General features: G+C 37.5%; 1 protein-coding gene across 1 annotated transcript in view; it reads left to right on the top strand.

Annotated features, from left to right (window-relative positions):
- Ar (androgen receptor) overlaps positions 1-22,107 on the top strand; it is a 178,514-nt gene that overhangs the window by 94,085 nt on the left and 62,322 nt on the right. The window lies entirely within an intron of this gene.

Here is a 22,107-nt window from a genome sequence, read left to right on the forward strand (position 1 = left end):
CTATTGAGGGAAAACCTGTTCTTATTAAAGAGGTTAGAAGTGGAGAAGCTCCAACTGAGTCCCTAGCTTGTTCTCTGTGGTGAATAGGAGACTGCTCCTCCGCAAAGATTCCAGGCCTCAGCCTCAGAAAGAAAGTGTTCTCACTGTTCAGCAGACCATCAGATTCTGCACCTGCTCCCTCCTGCTGCTGTCCCCTTGGGACCTCTCTCTGCATTTATAACTCCTAAATAAATAAGAACCCAAAGTAAAGAGACACTTTTATCCGCCTCACCTGAGGCCTGACCCTAAATTGGTCCAGAATCCCAACTAAGTAACATTGTATATGTGACTAGATAGGCAGAAGCCTGGATCCTTAGTTGTATTTAGCTTACAACAACTCATGTTTGTCCAACACCTAGAAGTAGTCAGTTTATATCCTATGGCACAAACCCACCTATTTCTAGACTTGTTATATATGCTAGTGACTCCTCAGTTCCTAGCCACTTTGGGCTTTATCCCCATATTAATCCGCTTCACTTCCCTCCCTGTACTAAGAGCTACCTTCTCAAAGGGATACTAATAATCAGCCCCTAGACAGAGATACTGTACTGTGGAACCACAACCACCTCTTAAACACCAATATGCGCCCCAGCTCTCACCTACCACAAAGGAGATACTTCTTACTAAGTCCTTTTTCCTTCCTTCTCCCTGGTCTGGAACAATCAAGTACTAGGCAGAAGCAAATCAGAGAACCTTTCTTATATAAGGACCAGAAATCATAAGAACAGTGGTAAAAGGCATATATTTAAGCTTCACCTTTCATTAAGAATATGCTGATACCCAGGAGAGGATAGCAGAAGAGTCAGCAATTTCTTGGCATTGACAGAAAAGACAAAAAGTGGGTGCCCTTTAATTGGAGTCTTTGTTGATAGCCAATCATAAAGATTGTTGTACTTTCATCATTTCAGCTGGGTAATAGGAATACATATAAAACAGAAAAGTGTCATTTTAAGTTTTTTTTTCCAGTCCCCAGAGCCATGAAACTGGCATTTTGTATTACTGAAAACATGCTGCATATTCCACTATAGCTCTAATCACCCCTTTGCTACAGTTCGTGCTAGGCTATTATGAGGTACAGTGCCCCAGGACCTAGGCCTCAGCTGATTAGAAAGATCCTGAGGACAGTGTATTTCTTACTAGCATTTATGAAATTATAGCTATCAGAAAAAGTACTAAGGAGAAACTCCATGAACTTCAGATTACCACAACTTCCCACATGAGACCCTGATACTTCTCCACACCTGTTGTGGTTTGTGTCTAGATGTCCCCCCAAAGCCTCTTGAAGTCATGGGGGAAGACTTCTAGAGTCTGTGATTGATTCATGGTCCAATGCTGGGATTATGGGCATTAGCTCTACACCCACCCTGGGGTGGGTAGGTTGCATACAACATAAGGGAGGGAAAGAGGCTTGCTCTCCTGCTCTCCTTTTTCGCTCTTGTTTCTTTTGCTGTCTTCTGCCACCATGAACTGTTGCTCCACTGCCATGCCACCTTGCCTTGCAGCCAGCTGATTATGGACTGAAACCTGCACAAACTGTGAGCTAAATAGACCTTTCCTTCCTCAATATTGGGCATTGGATATTTTGTCTCAGCAATGAGAGAAAAGTAGCCAAGACAATATCCCATCATGCCATCATCCCACAGGGCCTGTCTCTAAACAGGGAATGAACCAGAGAGGCTATCTAAAGCTAGTATATCTGCAAGCCTGGCACCATGGTAGTAGTCATATCTGATAGGGAATAAGTTCAGGGTAGCAAGTGAGCCAGCAAATTCAATGGTCAGATAGATTAGGTTATACTTGATGCTGCCTCTGGGTTTTACAGATCTGGGTCACCAAATTGTTTTCAGAAAATAGGAGAAATGGCCAACATATTGTGAAGGAGATTTTGCTGTCATTTTATATGTTCTACATGGGAGCTTCCTATAGAAGTTACGACTGAAGGAAGGAGGTATGCAGAAGGGACCTTGCAGTGCTGCCTGGCAAGCACTGTACTATGACATGGATTCTGGGCTCTGTGATAGCAGGGAAGGAAAGAGATGAGGTACTTGGGTGGAGATTACTCAATTTAGAGAGCACTTAGATATCCTTGAGGCCTCAAAATGCTTCAGATCCATAAGTCACTTGTATTAGCCAAACTTAGTAGTATTTTCTTTGAGAAAATGACCTCCTGTGAGCTCATGAGACTATAATTATCAGTGGATTCCTTGTAAAGTCATGAAGGGGAAACTTTCTGAGCCCCTTGGTTACATTGCAGTATCAAATCCAGATTCCAGTTCTAAACCCTTTGAAGGACATGAGAAGGCAGGTCATAACACACACAAATACATGTGCACACACGCGCGCACACACACACACACACACACACACACACACACACACACACCAAAGGAAAAAATTATTGGTGTTTTCTTTCTCCTCCCATCTGTAAAAGTTGGTTGCTTAAGTTTACTACCATCATTATCCCTTTTGAAAGCAGGGTCTATCTTATTACTCAGAAAGAGCATTTATTGATTTTTTTCCCATTTCTACAATGCATCTTTATTGCTCAGATATCCTTTCTAAAGGAGTGCCTTATTTAAACTTGGAATTCTACCTGTTTTGGAGAGAATAGAAGCACAAATCTTTCTCTTCTTCAGTTGTTTCTTCTTGTCAGTTAACTCAGACCGAGTATTTGGAGTGTTGATTATCACTTTAGTCACAGTTTTCATAAATTTCTGGACTGGGCACAGGTACAAGAGTTAAAAGCCTGGCATGTCAGACAGAAATTCATTTCTAGCTTTGGTGGTTCATAAAGTATGAAGCTTTAATGCTGTCACTAGTGGAAGATTCTACACAATCGATTGTAATCTGGCCAGGTTTTCTTGCAGGGGCGGTATAGGGGGAAACAGCGCTGCATTTTCTCATCATTAGTAATACTGGAGCTTGGGGTGAGAGTGAGGCTGGTCAGAGAAAAAGCTGAATATCTTTGACGGAAGAAATATTGGTAATAGACATTGGAGTAAAATCACTAAAATTTAGTGAGGGAAATTCAGTGAAAGAGTATGTGTGGCAAGTTGTGTGTGGGTATGGTCTGTGGATCAAAAACTGGCATGACTAGAAAAACTGGTTTGTGGAGGAGTGGGTAGGATAAGTGGTAAGATGAAGGGGAGGGCACGCTGCATACTAAGAAGCCAGGAAATTAAAGGAAGGTGATGCCTTCGTCTATGCAGAGGCTCAGAAAAGATGTGTAGCCTTAGATAAGAAATTTTCCCATTTGGATCACAGTTTTCTGTTAGTAAAATAAGGGAATTCAATTTGATGTCCTTAAAATGGCCTTCCAGCTTGGACTTTTTGTGACAGTTCTACAAACTACAAACATCATCACCACTATTTCTGCAAGCACACAGGCATTTGTACCTGTGTTCCCTTCTGCTTTTGCCTTCCTAACTAATAGTCAGTCCCAGATCCTAATCAGTGAAAAATCAGTCTTCAGATGGAGTGAGAGCCAACTGACAGAGTACACTGTTCATGGGCTGGATTAAAACCCAGGGCTCCGAGATTCTCTCCCCTGTGGCCATGGCTGGGTTACTCCTTTCTTTTCCATTTTCTCATCTGGAAAATCAGGATATGAATCGCCATTCTCCCTGATCATGTTTCAAAGAGGGTTAATTAATTCATCATGTGCATTATGTGCTCAAGAATTTACTATTTTTCAAACGTTTTCTAGTAAAACTTTGGAGATTATACATCCATTTGTTTTGTACACATGGAGCACTGTTTGGTACACATCATAAAATTGAAACTGTAGTTTACATTCTGAACTCAAAGAATTACACCATCCTCCCTGATGTTTACAATAGGTCCCAATTTAGTTTCCCTGGCAAATTTTATGTAAGTATGACTTTGATTCTGTCTCTTGCCCAAGGTTTTTGTGAGGGAAGAATTGTAAGTTAACCCATACTGAGCCCTTTCTGTCCTTTTACTCCACTCTTTCTCACCTCAGCTCATGTGGAATTAAATTCTGCGTCTTACTTAGAGTGTTGGAGAGTTTTTACTGCATTGCAATATTCTCTTTACTCTGACTTGTTGAGTAACATTTCCTAGCAGAAAATTAACTCCGCCAGGAGGATCTACTTATAGCTTCACCAAAAGCTTGATCAGGTTATCTTTGCTGAAGAGATTGACTGATTCTTACTTCATAAGTCCCAGTACTCTTTCCCCAAAGCTGTTCTTATCTTTCTGTGTCTTATTTCTTTAAATGTCACAGCCAAACTTTAGAGCAAAAGTTAATAAACAATTTTTATAAAGGGTCAGGAAATAAATATTTTAGGCTTTGCAGATCACATGGTCTCTGTCTCAAGTACTCAACTCTGCCTTTGTACTGTGAAAGCAGCCATGGCTAATACACAAACTAATGGGTATAGCTGTGTTCCAATAAAACTTTATAGGCACTGAAACTTGAATTTCATTTAATTTTCACATCTGTTAAATACTAGTTTTCTTCAGCCTTTTCTCAGTCATTAAAAATTGTAAGCTAAGAGTGGTGGTGCGTGCCTGGAATCTCACCCTCCTGGACGGCTGAGGCAGAAGAATCACAAGGTTAAGGCCAGCCTGGGCAACTTAGCAATATAGCAAGACCGTGCCTCAAAGTAAAAAAAAAAAAGGCTGGAGATATAGCTCTGTATGAATGCTTTGGATTCAATCCCCAGTATCAAAAAAAGGTAAAAATTAATTGCACAGGCATCAAAAAGATTTTACACCTCACAAAAACAGATGGTAGACTAGATTTGATTGGTAGGTTGCAGGTTGTTAACCCCTGCTTCTGATGGTCACTCTTATGCTTACAAATCTACATTATAAATTTTAGTCTCTCCAACCTCCTCATAGCTTACTGATTCTCTACAGATTATCTGATTTTTAAAATCCTTGACAGGCTGGGGATATAGCTCAGTGGTACAAGCATCTGCCTGGCAAGTGTGAGGTCCTGAGTTCCACTCCTGGTACCAAAAAAAAAAAAAAAAACAAGTAAAATCCTTGACAGCTGGCAAAGTGCACAGAATGCCTAGTGTGATGGTCTCTTGGTCCTGAACTGTTTTTCCTGATCATAAGAAAACAAAAATCTGGGAATGCTAGAAAATTATGCTTTTTCTTTATGAGCTAGTAGATCGATTCCCTTTACAATATGCAAAGAAGAAGCTGAAAATATTTCACATTTTTCCTAAACTTTTGTACAATAAATTGTGAATAACTATGGAACATGTATGAGTGAGTTTTGCTGGATGCCAAGTATACTCCACATGATAAGGACAAAGGGGTTTGGGGATTACCCAGTACCAAGTGTTACAGAAAAACTTTTCCCATGGACAGTAGGTCTGAGTTGTGGATCTGTTGTATATTACCCCATGTCTCTGTCTTCACACATTAACCAGCTTGATTCTGGGCTTCCCCAGAACAAGACTATGCCTTAGTTTTACAGAAGAAATAACTTAGCTCTGCAACTCATTGTAGTTGCTGTCCGTGCAAGTCTCTGTCAGTGCACAATTTGGGAGTCACGCCAAGAATTTTCCATTGATACTCTGTGGTGCCCTGTGCCTGCTTATTTATGGAACATGCATTTTATTAAATGGTGATTAACAAGAAGTTGCCATAGTACCTGTACCATTATGTAAATATCCTTAATGATTACCTAACTTTTGTCAGCTGGAAGACCCTTGAGTCTGTTGGCTCCTCCTGTCATGTCTCACTGATTTCCCAGCCTCTTTTTTTTTTTGATGCCTGTGCATACACTGTAGTCAGAAACTGCTTCTATCCCTAAGGAGAATCTTTGGGCTCTACTGCCACAGTAAGAAACATACTGTCCCTCAAGATAACTGAACTCTGCAAGAAGCCATCATTTTTAGAAACAATCTCTTCATTATAATAGCCATGTATGCATAGTTTTGGAACCTGTTATTCAGGTGTTCATGCTCCCTCCCCCTTCATTGCTTCAGGCTTCCAAGGAGGCAGGTGTTCTTGGTAACTTCAAACCTATAAAAAAAAGACCTGAAATTTGGAAGTACATGACTCTTTCATAAAAAAAGAAACAAGGTTAGAATTTTCAGTCTCTTTGCTTCCAGTCTATACTATATCTCCTGGGTACATTAGTATCTATCGCTGTAAAGTAGCTCATAAGAACAGAGCTGGTAATCAAACTTCTTATGTACACTCGGTAAACATTTACTAAGTGCATTCTACATATAGGGTCGTGGGCTCTCATACTAAAGATACAGAGCCTGTTTTGAGGAGCTTATAGTCTCCTGGTTATAACCCTGGCTGTCTTTAGAGATCATCAGTGGTGAAGGGCCACTATAGCTGTTCTGCATTTACACTTCCCATTCCTTGGGACAGAAGGAGAGGTCATTCTTTCAGTATTCCATTCTCTTATAACAAACTAAGGCCTTGTCAATTAATAAACAGTTAGGTAACAAATGATATAGCTGAAATGTCAACCTATGTCTTCCAGGGCTGAGGGCAGTTTTCACTCCGCTACAGCACAGCTGTCCCTCAAATGCATAAATATACTACCCCAAAGTAGAAAGAATTGTTCCTAGGCATACAAGAAGGGTGATGGTGGAAAAGAATAATAAAATTGGACATGAAAGAACAAATTTAAAAAGGACATGACTACTCTGGGAGAAACTGAAGGAGCCAGCAAGTAGCTCTGATATATGGGAGCTTATCTTCCTAAGAAAGTGCCCCCAAGTAAAAGCAACTTGTCACTCACTAACAACTTCTTCATCAGGTAGGTTCAAAGGCCTATGGGTCATCATCCTGCCAACTCACATACATCAGAGTGGAAAATTTGGATTCTGATTGAACCAGGCCTTATACCCTGTTTTTAAAATTTTTTTTATTTGTACATGTTTGTAGTACATAATTTTTACATCCTTCGTGGGGAGTTGGGATATGTACATAACACATCTTAATTCTCTTATCATTCTCTTATGCTACTATCTTTCTCCTTCCCTCCATTAGTCCTGTTCCCTTTTACAATTATCTATTTCCTGTTATGTCTTTTATTTTGTTCTTTATTAATATTTTGGGTTTCTTATATAAGTGAAACCATGAGATATGAGTCTGATTTATTTCACTTGACATTATGGTCTCAGGGAACATCCATTTTCCTACAGATAACTAAAATTTATCCTTATTTATGGCAGAATAGTACTCTGTTGTGTATAAATACCGTATTTTCCATATCCATTCGTTCACTGATGCATATATCGGCTGCTTCTAAAATGTAACTGTTATAGCTATAAACATCAGTATGCATGTACCACTGTAATACGATATCTTTAACTCTTTCAGGAATGTATAGAATAACTGGGTTGAATGGAATGTCTATTTTTAGTTTTTTAGATAATCCCCACACTAATTTCCACAGTGGCTGTACTAGTTTACATTCCCACCAAAAATGTAGACTGGTTCTTTTTGCCCACAGCATTTTTAGCATTTTTATAAATTTAAATTTTATCTTATTAGTACAGGTTGCAGAATACAAAGTTAGGGAGTAGGTACATGTACATAAAACACCTTTGTTTGTTTTTGTTTCCCTTTACCCACGTGTCTCTAGATGTCCTTTTTTCGTTTTCATTATTATTGTTATAATTATTATCTTACTTCATGTTTGCAACATACAATGTTTACATTCATTATCAGTATTAGGTACATGTGTATGATACACCTTAAATCTTTTTGCCTCCAATCCCCTCTTAAGTCTCTTAAACCTCTTCCCATTTTCAAAAGTTCTGTCTATTCATTTACTTTATATCAGTCTTTTAATTTGCTTTTTATTTCTACTTTGCATTGCTCAAATTAGAGAAACCATATGGTAGTTAAGCATTTGTGTCTGATTTATTTCACTCAACATATTTTCCAGGTGTGTATCCAATTTCCTACAAGTACCTTGAATTTTATTTTTCTTTATAGCTGAGGATATTCTATTATGTATAGGTACCACATTTTATTTATCCATTCATCTGTTGATGGACATACAGGCTGCTTCCAGGATTGGGCTATTATGAATTGTGCTGCTATAAACATTGGTATGCATGTATTGCTGTAATATGATGTCATTAGCTTTTTTTGGGAGCATATCTAGAAGGGGAATTGCTGGGTTGAATGGAATTTCTATTTTTAGTTCTTTGAGAAATCTCCATACTGATTTCCCTAATGGTTGTAAGAGTTTCCATTCCCATCAACAATGCACAAGGGTTCCTTTTTCACTGTAGCCATGCCAGCATTTGTTTTTATTTAATGTCTTCATGAGTGCCATTCTTTCTGGTGCAAGATGAACTCATAGTGTTGTTTTAATTTGTATTTATTTAATGACCAAAGATGTTGAACTTTTTTTTCATATGTTTATTGGCCATTTGTGTTCCTTCTTCTGAGAAATGTTTATTCATGTCATGAGCCTGCTTTTAAATTGGGCCTTATATTTTGGATTGTTTAAGGTTTTTGAGTTCTTTATATATTCCTTTTTTTTTTTTTTTTTTTTTTTTTTTTTTTTTTTTTGTACAGGGAATCAAACCCACGGCCTCGCGCTTACCAGGCAAGTGTTGTGCCACTAAGCTATAACCTCAGCCCCATTATGTATTCTAGATACTAATATGAAGAGTGGCTTACAATATTTTCCCATTTTGCAGGTTGTCTATCCACTCTATTGATGGCTTCCTTTGCTGTGTAAAAGCTTTTTAGTTTGATATAATCCCATTGGTTGATTCTTGCTGTTATTTCTTGTGCAAGAAATAACAGAACTTTTAGAGTTCCTTTCCAAAATTACTTGCATACACTTGTGACCTCAACAGTCTTACCTATTTTATCTTCCAGTAGGTTAATTGTTTCTGTTTTAATGTTTAGATCTTTGATCCATTTTGATTTTATTTTAGTACATGGTGAAAGATATGAGTCTAAACTTCAATATGCTGCATGTAAATATCCAGTTTTCCCAAAAGCATTTATCAGGGTCTTATCCTTCCAGCAGTGCAAGTTTTTGTCCCCTTTGTCAAAGAGCAGTTGGCTAAGTGTGCTTGGGGTTGTTTGTTCTTCCTCTATTCTGTTTCCAGTGATCTGGGTGTCTGTTTTGTGCAAATACTATGTCACTTTTATCACTGTATCTTTGTAGTATAACTTGAAGTCAGGTATTGCTATGCCTCCTGCTTTGCTCTTGTTGCCCAAGATTGCTTTTGCTATTCTGGATCTCTTCTGAATCCATATGAATTTTAGGATTGTTTTCTCTAGTTCTGTCAGGAATGTTATTGATGTTTAATCTATGCATCAGTTTTGCGAGTGTAGCCATTTTTGATGATACAGATTCTGCCTATCTAGGAATAGAGGACACCACTCCATTTTCTGATGTCCTCTTTGATCTCCTTTTTTAGAGTACTGTAAGTTTCATAATAGAGGTCTTTTACTTCCTTGGTTAGGTTAATTCCTAGGCATTTAATTTTTCTTGAGTCTATTATAATTGGTATTGTTTTCCCAATTTCCTTTTTTTTTCCAGTACCAGGAATCGAACTCATGACATTGTGCTTGCCAGGCAGGCACTGTGCCACTGAGCTAAATCCCCAGTCCCCAATATCTTTTTTGATGAGGTCATTTTTGATACACATGAATGCTATTGATTTTTGTGTGTTGATTTAGTATCCTGTTACATTGTTGAAATTAGTTATTAATTCTGAGTCTTTCAGTGGAATTCTTTGGGACTTCTATGTAGAAAACCATGCGACTTGCAAATAATGATAATTTCACTTTGTTCTTTCTTATATGTATCCCTTTTATTTTTTTCTCTTTTCTGATTGCTTTGGCTATTGTTTTGAATACTGTTGAACAAAAGTTGTGATTGTGGGCATCCTTGTCTTATTCCTGATTTTAGAGGGAAGGTTTTCAGATTTTCCCCTTTTAATATGATGTCACCAATATTTGTTATTATTTGATGTCTTAATGATAGCCATTCTTTCTGGAGTAAGGTGAAATCTTAGTGTTAGTTTGCATGTCTTTAATATCTAGAGATTTTGAACATATTTATTGGCCATTTATACTTCTTCTTCTGAGAAGCATCTGTCCATTTCAGGTGCCCATTTGCTACTGGATCTTTTGTTTTGAAGAGTGTGTTTTTCTGATTTCTCTATATACTCTAGATATTAATCCTATGTCTGAGTAATAGTTGACAATTTTTTTCTCCATTCTGTAGGTTGTCTAGTTTTCTTTGCTTTACAGAAAATTTTAATTTGATTTGATCCCACTTCTTGATTTTTGATATTATTTCTCATGCAGTTAGATTCTGTTTAGAAAGTACTTCCTACACCTACATCTTCAAGAGTTTTACTCATTTTATCTTCCAGTACATTAGGTGTTTCTGCTTTAACATTTAGATCTTTTATCCATGTTAATTTCAGTTTAGCAGCTTTTAATGGATTCTCATGACACAACTCAAAAGAGAAAGCACTGTTTAATACCTGAGCTCCTAAAAATTCTGTTCCTTATTACCAAGCTAAGGGAACAGTTAAGAAACAGACTGTATGGATATAAGCACTGGACCTATAGTTCCTGATCCTTTTGCTGTTAGTCTTCTCAAAGGAGCACATTGAATTGTGCTGTACATGGGACCAGTAGCAAGAGATTACTCTATTTTTATGTCTGAAAATAAGAGAATGTTGTGAGGATGGAGCTAAAAGATGTCATAGTTTTACTTTTGTCTAGCATGATTTTTGTTTCTGTTATTGTTTCTGTCTTTTTGAGACAGGGTTTCACTATGCAGTTCAGGCTGGTCTTCAACTCACTTTGTACCCCAAGGTGGCCTTGAACTCACAGTAATCCTCCTGCCTCAGCTTCCTGAGTACTGGAATTACAGGCATGTGCCACTATGCCTGGCCACTAGCAGGGTTTTAAAATTATGTTTTTCTTCTCTCTCTTGGGATGTTTCCTTGTATGGATGACCCTGACTTCGTTTTGTTATATGGGTGTGGACTTCTCATAGTTCCTTAAACAAGTACATTCCTACAGGTCGCATACAAACTTCATAAACAGTCATCAAAGCCATGAAGACTGGTACCTTATAGCCCTCAAGAATTATCTGAGAAAAACAAGAATTACTGAGGTAACATAAGAAGTATTTAGCACAGCCCTTGGCTGCCAGGAAGTACTCACATCCTGTTCTTCTCTGCTTCCACTATTGTATAAGGTCATCTTCTATAACTGTATATCTTCCCACCTAACAAGAGAATGCGTGATAATGGTAGAATATTGTAGGAGGGCTCTGTGAGACATTTCTTGGTGTGTGGATGTTTACAAATCTTTTGTGCGTACATGCATGTGTGACTTTTTAAGGGAGAGTTTCTATAAATTTCATGTGATTTCTGGAGGACTTTTAGCCCGTAGGAGGTTTTTGAACACTGATATAGTTTTTGCTGAGGATTTTATGGATTTATAAGGGAGTATCCTGACTACAGTCATATCCAGTATGGCTATGATGACTGGCAATTTCCTCACACAGCATGTATTTATCCAGTGTATAACTATTATGTACACTGGAGCTATACTAGCCATTGGTATAAGACACATGAGACAACAATAACTATTTATTGAGCACTCAATGTATATGAGATGCTTTACAGACAATTTTTATTGCCTCAGTTTACAAATGAGGGAACTGAGGCATAGAAGAGTTAAGTGACTTGCCAAAGGGGTACAAGTAATGGCTATGATGTAAATGTGACACAATTACTAACCTAATAAAGTGAGATCAGTATTTTACTAGAAGTAGGTACAAAATTCCCTGGGCCCATAATGAGTTATTTTACCTGGAAATTTTTAGAAGGCATCACAAAAGAGTGAAGGATTGAACTAGGTCTTGAAGACTGTATAAGAGTTTGCTGCATTCAAAAAGGTAGGAACAGAACTTTCAGAAAAAGTCTAACCAAAACACAGGGAGGTATGAAATCAGCAGAATTGTCTGGGGAACCTTGTGGTGTCTAGAGGTCATTTTAAGGAAACTCAGATGCAGCAAGCCCCTTGACAGGTCATCAGTTGGCTTTTTGTTCCCAGTTACTTCCTCATATTGAGTTACCTATAGCAACCTTAATCTATTCTCTAGGCTTTTTGGAAGCAGACTTATATCCAGGCAGTGGAAGAAGATGTGATTCAAGAACACTATATGGAACTCTGGTTCTGTTACAGACTCTGACTTTAATAGATATATCATTTGGCCGGTGGTTTGCTTTGTATGTGTCATCTTTGAGAAACAGACAAACCAGAGTTCAATCATTATCTCTAAGACTAAATAGATATGAGACCCTGAGACAAATCACTTCTCTGTGCCTCTGTGTAATATAGTTCTTGGTGCCCAGGAAGTTTCAGTTCCTTCTCCTGGAGTGAAGTTGCAGTCACTGGCATACATATGTTTGATGGTATTCCCAGGGTAGACAGGAAGTAAAGGTGGAAGATGGTATCTGTGGTGGTTCCCTGGGCAAGGGAGACTATGGATTGGTATAAAGTTCCCAACCACCCACTTCTCTTCAGTATTACTTAATTGTTCACCAGAAAGTCTAATACAGTTTTTATGGGAATGTAGCAAAGGTCAAGTTCTTAGCTTTTCTTCTTTACCTCTGTAACATTCCCCAGCCAGCCCACCAGGCTGTTTCTTGACTCCTGGACATTGGACTTGAAGGTGTCAGAGCTCTCTGCATACCTTTGACCCCAATAAGATACATTTGTCCCAGCAAATTCAAGTTTCAAGCTACAAGCCAGGAGAAAAGCTAACAAAGGTTATAAATTATCCATCCCCAGGTTCTTCAGCCATTGGCTTCGCTTGTCCAGCCAGAGGTGTCTCTTAATGTATTCTGAGGCCAGATTCAATAAAAACCTGATCCAGCACCTGTGTAAATAATTTTTAAGGCTTCTTTTCCCGTGAAACCAGATGGATATTTTTAAAAATCCAAGCCAGATTATCTTTTATTTAGAGTGCCCTCTTCTACAGTCCTAGTGCTTTGGACCTTTTAGAGGAATATGTTCTGCTTGTAGTGATTTGTGGGTTTTTTGTTTTCTGCTTTTTTGCGGGGGAGCATTTCTTTCAAAAACAGGATAATTCCTTGGTGTGGCCTATGATTCCACTATGGTTAAAATGAAATTCAAGTGATATTCTCTAATTAATTCTGCTTTCTATAGATTAGTTTATATCCATCCATTCCCACTTACTTTCCCATTTTGATGTTTTTGAAAATTAACTAAAGATAAATATATGCAGGGTAATAAGTATTGATATGGTACTTTTTATGAAATTTTATTTTTTCATAAAATAAAAAATATTAACAGCCAACCAATCCTGGCAGATATATACTATTTATCTGTGATTCTTATGTTATTCACCTTCAGATGTTTTTCCAAACCCCATATAAGGATGAGGATTAACACCCTGATAAGAGCCTTCTGGGCCCATCAGTAAGCTGGTATCCAGTCCTTGACATCCATTAACTTTCTTCAACTTCAGAATACAGCGTTGGTCCACATTTCTATCACCTATGACTAACAGCAACTGACTCCTCTCCTGCATAGCCTTTCTGCTCAACCATCTTGGTGAAGCCCCTTAACTTCACAGAGACTCATCTGTAGTTCATATAACTTGAAAAAAGTTTTCTTTCTCCCTTTTGCAATTTAACAAATGCTAGCTATCAAGTAGAGATTATGGTTACACAGGAGCATAGATAAGTGTATGAAACAAAAGAAAGGGGAGTGGAGATGTGGAATGATTTTTCACTTGTCTGGTGAGCCCTACAAAGGTGTTAAAATGCCCTTTAAACCAGATGTGGTGGCACATGTCTGTAATCTCAGAATTCTGGGATGCTGAGGCAGAAGGATCACAAGTTGAACCCCGTCTCAAAAAAAAAAAAAAATATGGAGGCGTAGCTCATTACAAAGACACTGGGGCTCAGTCTCCACTACCAAAAAAAACAAAAAACAAAAACAAAAATCAAACAAACAAAACAAAACTGCTTTTTGCCAAGAGTCCTATTGATATAGTGGTAAAAAACTTGATCTTAGTTCAGTCTCAATGCCCCTCAATTTATGATGGTATTACATCTAAACAAACCTATCATAGGATAAAAATGCATTTGCTACACCTAACCAACCTAATGAATATCACAACTTATAGACAACAGAGTAAACAGTAAAGTATCAGTTGTATGCTCTTGTGATTCTCTAACGTACGAGGCGCTATTGTTTGCTACTTGCTGCCCCACATGAGAGATCACTCCCTTGAATCTTCTTTTTTGCAAGTATAAAACAAGGATAACAATGACCACTTCCAGAGGAGTTACAGAGGCAATGTGTGATAAAACAACTTAATATTATGCAGCACAGTGCCTAACTTTTGAAAATAAAGTGAACCAAACAGTGTTGGCAATGCCTCTTAGTGCAGAAACAAGAAAAAAGTTCTCCAATAAGTTATAGCACATTTCCAGGTCTCCAGTGATGTCATGGTAGAAATGTTACTGTGAATTAAATACTCACCTTTGGCTAATTCATAGCAATTATTTTTATACATGGACATCTTTGCAACCTTAGGGATACATCCACTCTCAAGTACTAGAGACTAAGCATGATTGGCCAGAACAATGGCAGGGTGGCCTGCACAGAGATTCCTGGGCCTTGAGCCCTAGCTACAGGAATCTCTAGATTATAAGAATTTATATTCTTATAGTCCAGTGGCAGGAAAGATAGGACAGATAAAAGCTGCTTTCTTTCATTTATTTTCTCAACAAATAAGCACTATATCAAGCCCTATGTAGGTCCAGGATGGGAGTGAGCCAACCATGTCCTCAGTGAGTTTCCAGTCTGGTGAGAATGCCTTCCTACATGAGCTGCAGCTATAACACTCTGCAGAATTACCATCTAAGTATGGCAGAGACAATGCCATGGGACAGGGGAGAGAAACGTCTACAGGAACAGTTTCCCCTCTCCAGGCCCAGGGACAACCCTAACCAAAACTGGCACAATTTGAAGGACCTATCCTCATCAGTAGGTCTAAAAGCCTTAACAACAACAACAAACAATAATAATGATGATGATAATCATAGCACTCAATGTACTGAACATTTTCTATATGTTAAATACTACATTAAGTGTTTGCTTAATTCTCACAATAACCCTATGAGATAGTAGATACTTTTATTATCCTTATTTTACAAATGGGGAACCTGAGGCATAGAGGACTAAGGAATTAGGAAGGCATCTAATCACCTCAGTTTAAGAAGCATCATGTGTCTGAGATATGACAGATATTGTAGGGAGAAAGAGGGATGAACAAAACAGTCTTAATTCCAGTGGATGAAAGACAGAATACAGACAGACAAGTTTACTGTAGGCCTTCTGTTTAATATTAGGACTCACTAAGAAATGAGACATAGTCATTCTCTCAAATATCTCAAAGTTTATTGTGCAACATAGATGAGAAAACAAAGATTAAATACTGCTGTGACAAGTTCCATAAGAAAGATAAGTGCAGAATGGAAGAGAGATTACACAACAACTGATTCATTTAAATCAAAGCTGAAAGGAATGTTGTTATTGAGAATTACAGAGCAACTAACTGATGTATTTCAAAGCCCAAAAGAGTCTGTGTTTTCTAAATTTAATATAATTTGGTTTTTAGTTTTCAATTTTTTTATTCTATCCCTAAAATCAATGATCAATATTTATTTCCCATCCAGGTTTACCAGAATATTGCATGGAAATGCACTAGAAGATAATAAAATTATTCATATACCCCAGTGCATGTCCATGCTTTCCCCATTCCTCACCTTTGCCCAGTCTATCTCTTCTGACTTAAGTACTTTTTCCCCCATCTCCAAATCTTTAAGTCCTGCCTTTCTTCTACTCCACCACTTTTTTCTCCCAACTCTCCATGGATGTCTTTCCTGTGGTTCTTACTATTTTATGCTTCATCTTTCAATAAAGTACTTACCAGTCTTTTTCTTCCACTAGTCAGCTTCTCAGTGGAAGGTTCATTTTGCTGAAACTGCATTTTTTATTTTAAATGCATTAGAAACATCTTCTAGAATGCCTTGTGCCTGTTGGGTTTCATCCTTCAATCTTAAACATGTGAAATTATATCACATATCTGGGGATGTATGCTTTTACCAATAAGGATTTTAAAAACCAACCACCATAGCCAAACTGATTAAAAAGTCTTTATTTCCTTCTTTATGCGTGTATAATTTAGTCATTCTTTTGTTTTGTTCATATCTTTATTGTGGGAGATTTAGATTGTTTCCACGTGCTTAGATTACATTTATACACATTACTTTTTTCTTTTGAAAATTTCCTTTACATCTGTATTCATCAGTGGAAATACCAGTTGATATGTCAATGAAATTGAAAATAGAATAGCAGAGGTTGGAGATGGGAGCATGTCATCTTGTGTTATGACTTAAGAATTTATTGAAGTTTCCTTTACTTGATACCCATGATCTATCACAACTTTTTAAACTTACACTGTTTGTGGAAAATATTTGGAAGACTGCCTCCTGGGACACCTTAAACCATGATTAGGAAATAGTATTGGGAATTAGATTGTCAATGTGTCTCCAAGCAGGACTCTGGAAGAATGGTGCATCTGTCTCTTATTTTGAAAGGCACAGGGGTTCAGGAAAAGTTCTCAATAGATCTTACCTGGAACAAGAAGGCATAGAGCACCAAAGGGCAACTTCTGAGGAGTCATGGCTAAATGTGGGTATCAGGCACTTGGTAAGATGAAAGAACAGAAGGGAAAGAGAGAAACAGAGAAAGAGGTTATAAAGGGAGATGGACACTTTTCACCCATTTAACTTGGAATTGTGTTTGGCATGTGGGCACAACAGAACCAGTGAGATCACTCTAAATGAAAGAGCAATGTGTGTGTGTGTGTTCTGAACAACCAATAGTAGACTTTAGGTAGATTTGTAGTGGTCAAGGTGTGAAGGGACACTCTGGTCCAAGTCAGGTTCTTTGATGTCAGAAAAATAGCAGAATCAAGAGAAGTGAAGTTAACATGGTAGATTAAGAACCTACAAATAAGTTCATACCGGTTATCAGACAGGATTATGACTTATCTATGTGGGATAAAGGCTAGTTGTCCCTGCTCTGTAATAAGCCAAACTTTAGTAATATTAGGCATATACAGCTAACTGGAGGGAGGTAGGTGCTATTTTATCAGTTGGCTGATATCACTAACATAGTTTCATGATTGTGATTCTAGATCTGCAGGTTTTCTTTGAGTGGACACTGGAATATCTATTATAAAACTATAAATTCCATGTGGAAAATAAAAGTTTTCCCATATTAGAATAAAGAATACAACCCAATTGAGCTCAGAGGGACTGTATAAGAATTTGGATAGTGTTTTCCAGATTCCTTGTCCCCACAAATATTCAATTTCTCTTTGGTTTCCAGTGCTACCATCCACTCCTTTTACCCTCTCTATCTTGAGGACAAGGATCCTGAAAACACAACAGAAATAAGCCTTCATCCATCAAAATTCCCATTAGGTACTAAGGAAGAACAAAATAGAAATCTTGTATAAAAAGTAAAAACAGTATTCTATTTTTTGGAATCTCAAATAGGACAATGAAGAGTCTCATTTTGCCACTGGACACCTTCTCAAAAGGTGACTCCCTTCTAAGCACGTCAGTCTGGCCCAATCTGCACTGGATAACATTTTTTCCTTGTTTTTTTTTTTTTAATCCATTTTCAATGTTTCTATGGGATCCCAGGGAAATGCCAATAATATACATATATACCCTGTGAAGAAAAGTCACTTTCTAATTGCAAGGCTTATTATAATGGTGTGAGCATTTAACCTCCATGTTGCTGGTAACACCAGTTATCAACCTGACCTTTCCTTGCATCAGAATGTGATTGATTATGTTGCCTCAAGGAGACCTTCATTTCCTAGGAAATAAAACTCCAGAGTTTGCCAACTCACACCAAGGAATATATACAGTGGTTCTGACAGAAAAGCTGTCCTTTGACTAACTTCAAAAATTTTTAATGTAGAAAGGATGTGTTGGAAAGACAAGGTACTTAAATAAGTCCACCTATTAGTTTTTGACCTTTGGAAACTCAGTTTGACTTCCCTAAATGTCAGGCTTTTCATGTGTAAAATGGAAATAGTATAATAGCCAAAAAGACCAAACATGATATATTTGTGGAAGTACTATATAAATTGCAGTGCCATGAGAGTATTTCCAGGGGGTAAAATAAATATGTACTTGCCTCTGACCATTCTGGAATGTTTTACAAAGAATTGCCTCTTGAGAAACAGCTTTACTTGCAAATACCTGTTTTCTCTGCAACAGTTTATTAATATATAAGGCACATACACTCTTATTTTTACTCATACCAAGTTGATTATCTATCTCACTAAAGTACCTCCAAGAGCTCTTCAACGTGAATTGTATATATCCCTTCAAAAATAGTTTATTGAAAAATAATCTGCAAAATTTTTTTTTTCCGGTACCGGGAATCGAACTCGTGACGTCGTGCTTGCCAGGCAAGCACTGTGGAGCTGAGCTAAATCCCCAGCCCCATGCAAGTGGAATGACAGTATGTCCAATCACTTTTGCATGATGAAGGAATAGATAGATGTATAATTTCATTATAGAGCTAATCATTGTCTCCTACCAGGTGAATAGTGATCAGAAAATGACCAAGAGACCATTGAGAATGTCTTCTCACTGAAGCTCAGCTTTAGATCTCAATTGCCAAGTTACTTGAATCCTGTGCAGATAAACTGGAGGGTTTATGGCAGAAGCAAAAGTTATTCCTAAAGTGAGACTTTGTTTCATTGTGTAATTTTGCCTGGCATTTTCCATCAAGGCAGTTTCCTCAGTTGCTGCATACAAATTGAGGAAGAGTATAATTTATTTGGTATGAGATATAAGTATATGGGCTTTTTCAATCACATAACCCTCAAAACTTTATCTGTATTTCCCAGCAAGACTGTCTTCTCCATCTTTAATGTGGCTGTTTTGAGTTCATGAATGGGCACCCCTGCCTGGTTAATGCAATGACATAAAATTTTTGCCAAGGTCTTTTTAATGTTGTATGATACCCAAGCTGCTGGGGGCAGTACTGGTTATGGTGGGATGACAGTGAAGTGGAGGCAAGGTGAACTTTATCCTCTGCCCTCACTTGACCTGTTCTATTCATAATCCAGTGGACTTTAAGCCAGCTCTCCAGAGTAGCCTCATCAAACTCTAAGACTAAGACTAAAGGGCAGTATTTCAAGTAGCCATTATGAGAAGGAATGAGACTTTTCTCTTACAAAACGAGGATACTCTCTTGGTTGCTTTCACTCCAGAAAGATGCTACTATTTTTAGGAAAATATTAAAATGTCATTAAGAAGCATGTTTCAGAGAGCTCTCTTGGCCAGCAATATTTCAGAAGATCAATCAATCACAGATTCAATAATATATAGAGAGAATCTTCAGTATGCTAAAAACTAGAACGACAAAAATCCATTTTACACTTGTCTCTTTCACAGTCTAGTGAAAGAAAGAGCCATTCTTTCCATTTACAATGACCTAAATAACATTTCATATACTACCTGGACATCTTCACATGGTAATGATACAGAGGAATCACTGAAAAGTTGACATAGGCCAGATGAAGTAGGATTGAATATGGATATAGCCACTCTCAAAGCTCCATTTTGAAATATCGGGATTATGGTTTCAAAGGGCTGCTTTGAAATCCCACCCTAGGGCACTGCAGATAATAGAATCTTGCTGTCACTACAGGTGGCAGAATGAGAAATAGAATGAAATGAATGAGATGAGCTATTGAGAAGCGTTAGAGTTCATTTTCTCTTAGCAAAAAGTCTATTTTATGAACTATGGCAGAGTAAAGTTACTACTAGACAAAAGAGGCTATCCATGTGACTCCAGGCCAGTCACTGAGTCTCTTTGGACTTGTGCTCCTGCATTTGCAAAATTATTAATGGGATTTGCCCTTTCTACTTCGTGTATATTGTGAGATGATGCATATTAAAGGATTTGCCAATGACAATGCATCTTAAAATGTATGAAAATGCAAATAGGTCTTTATACAGGCAGATTTGGCTTTATTAAGGACTGGAATATCCTTAAATATATCTGCATGGTTTTAAAATAGATCAGTTATAATTTAAGAGGCTCTTGATTTCTTTCTCCGACTTCTCTTTGAGAAACTTACTGGCTAAAGACACACTCCAGAATTTTAAAAAGTTTAATATATAATTTACAAGCCATAATATTCACTCTTTTCTGTCTTTTTGAAACAGGCTCTCAGTATGCAGTTCAGTCTGGCCTTGAGCTCACTTTGTAGCCCAGGCTGGCCTCAAACTCACAAGATCCTCGTGCCTCAGCCTCCCGAGTTCTGGTGTTACAAGTGTGCTCCACCACAACTGGCAAAATATTCACTGTTAACAAATATACAGTTTCATGTTTTTTAGTATTTTCAAGAAGTTGCAAACACCACTACTATTTCAGATGGTTTTCATCACCTCTAAAAGAAATTCTATACTCATTAGCAATTACTATCAACTTCCCCTTTCTCTCAGACCCTGAGAACTACTAATCAATTTTCTGTCTCTATGGATTTGTCAACTCTGGACATTTCATGTAAATAAATAATATAATTTGTGGCCTTTGGTATCTGCCTTGGAATCTTCTTACTTAGCATAACATTTTCAAGGTTCATCCATATTGTAGAATGTATCAAACTTAATTTTTGTGGAAGACTAATATTCCGTTGTATGGCTGTGTCATATTTATTTTTCTATTCAACTGCAGATACACATTCTGTTTTTCTCTAAGCTTTGCCTATAATTAATAATGCTTCTATGAATACTGATGTGCAAGTTTTTGTGTACACACATTTTCATTCTCTTGTGCATGTACCTAGGAGTTAAGTTTGGGGTCATATGGTAACTCTATATTTACCTTTCTGTGGAGCTACCAAACTCTCTTCTTTAACGACTGCATTATTTAGCATTTTTCACCAGCAGTATATCAGAATGCTAATTTTCCATACCCTTGCTAACACATATCATTATTTGTGTCTCTCCTTTTACTTCTTTTCCTTTTCCTCCTCTACCTCCTTAGCCTCTTTATTATTATTATTATTTCCATTGTGGTGAGCATAAAGTGATGGCATTTCATTGTGGTTTTGATTAGCATTTTGTTAATGTGTATGTTATGGGTTGTTTCAAGGTGCACCCCAAAATACTCATGCAGTTATAGGTGGGGCTTTTTCAGAGGTGACTCGATCTAGAGTATGTGATTGATTCATGGTGCAACGCTGGGATTAAGGGTGCTAGGATAAGGGAGAGTGATTACTAAATCAGTCCACATTGATTTGGCACTGCCCTAATCCCAGTAACCTGGATACAATATAAGGGACAAAAAGAGACTTGTCTTCTCCCTTCCTTGCTTACTTTTGCTGTCTTCTACTTGCCATGGACTGCTTCTCTTCATCAACATCCCTTTGCCAAGCCACCCTGCCTTGGAACCAGGCAATTATGGACTAAAACCTCTATAAATTGTGAACTAAATAAACCTTTCTCCCTTTGACTTTCAGTGTCAGGTATTTTGTCTCAACAATCAAGAAAAAGTAACTAAGATAGTGTGTCTATATCAATGTTCTTTATAGAAGATAATGTTATCTGCAAGTATAGATAGTTTCAGTTCTTCATTTCCAATCTGGATGCTTTTTACTTTTTTCTTGACTGATGGTCTTTGGTGTGTGGAGGTGGTAAGAACAGAAATATTTATCTTATTTCTCTTCTAAGGGAGGAAAAAACTTTACTTTCACCATCAAGTATGTGGTTAGCTATAGTTTTTCAAAGATACAAAGAGCAGGGTAAACATGTTCTCATTTATTTCTGGTTTGTTGGAATATTTTTACTACGACAAAGTGTTGGATTTTGTAGAAGCGTTTTTGTGTCTATTCAGAGGTTTCTTGCATTTATTCAGTTTTTGTGTCTATTCTATAAGACTCCAATCAGTCTTATGTTATTCTTCTTTTCATCTAAC

The sequence above is a fragment of the Chinchilla lanigera genome, unplaced genomic scaffold (assembly GCF_000276665.1).
Source record: "Chinchilla lanigera isolate Chin_1 unplaced genomic scaffold, ChiLan1.0 scaffold00074, whole genome shotgun sequence".
NCBI lineage: Eukaryota > Metazoa > Chordata > Mammalia > Rodentia > Chinchillidae > Chinchilla > Chinchilla lanigera.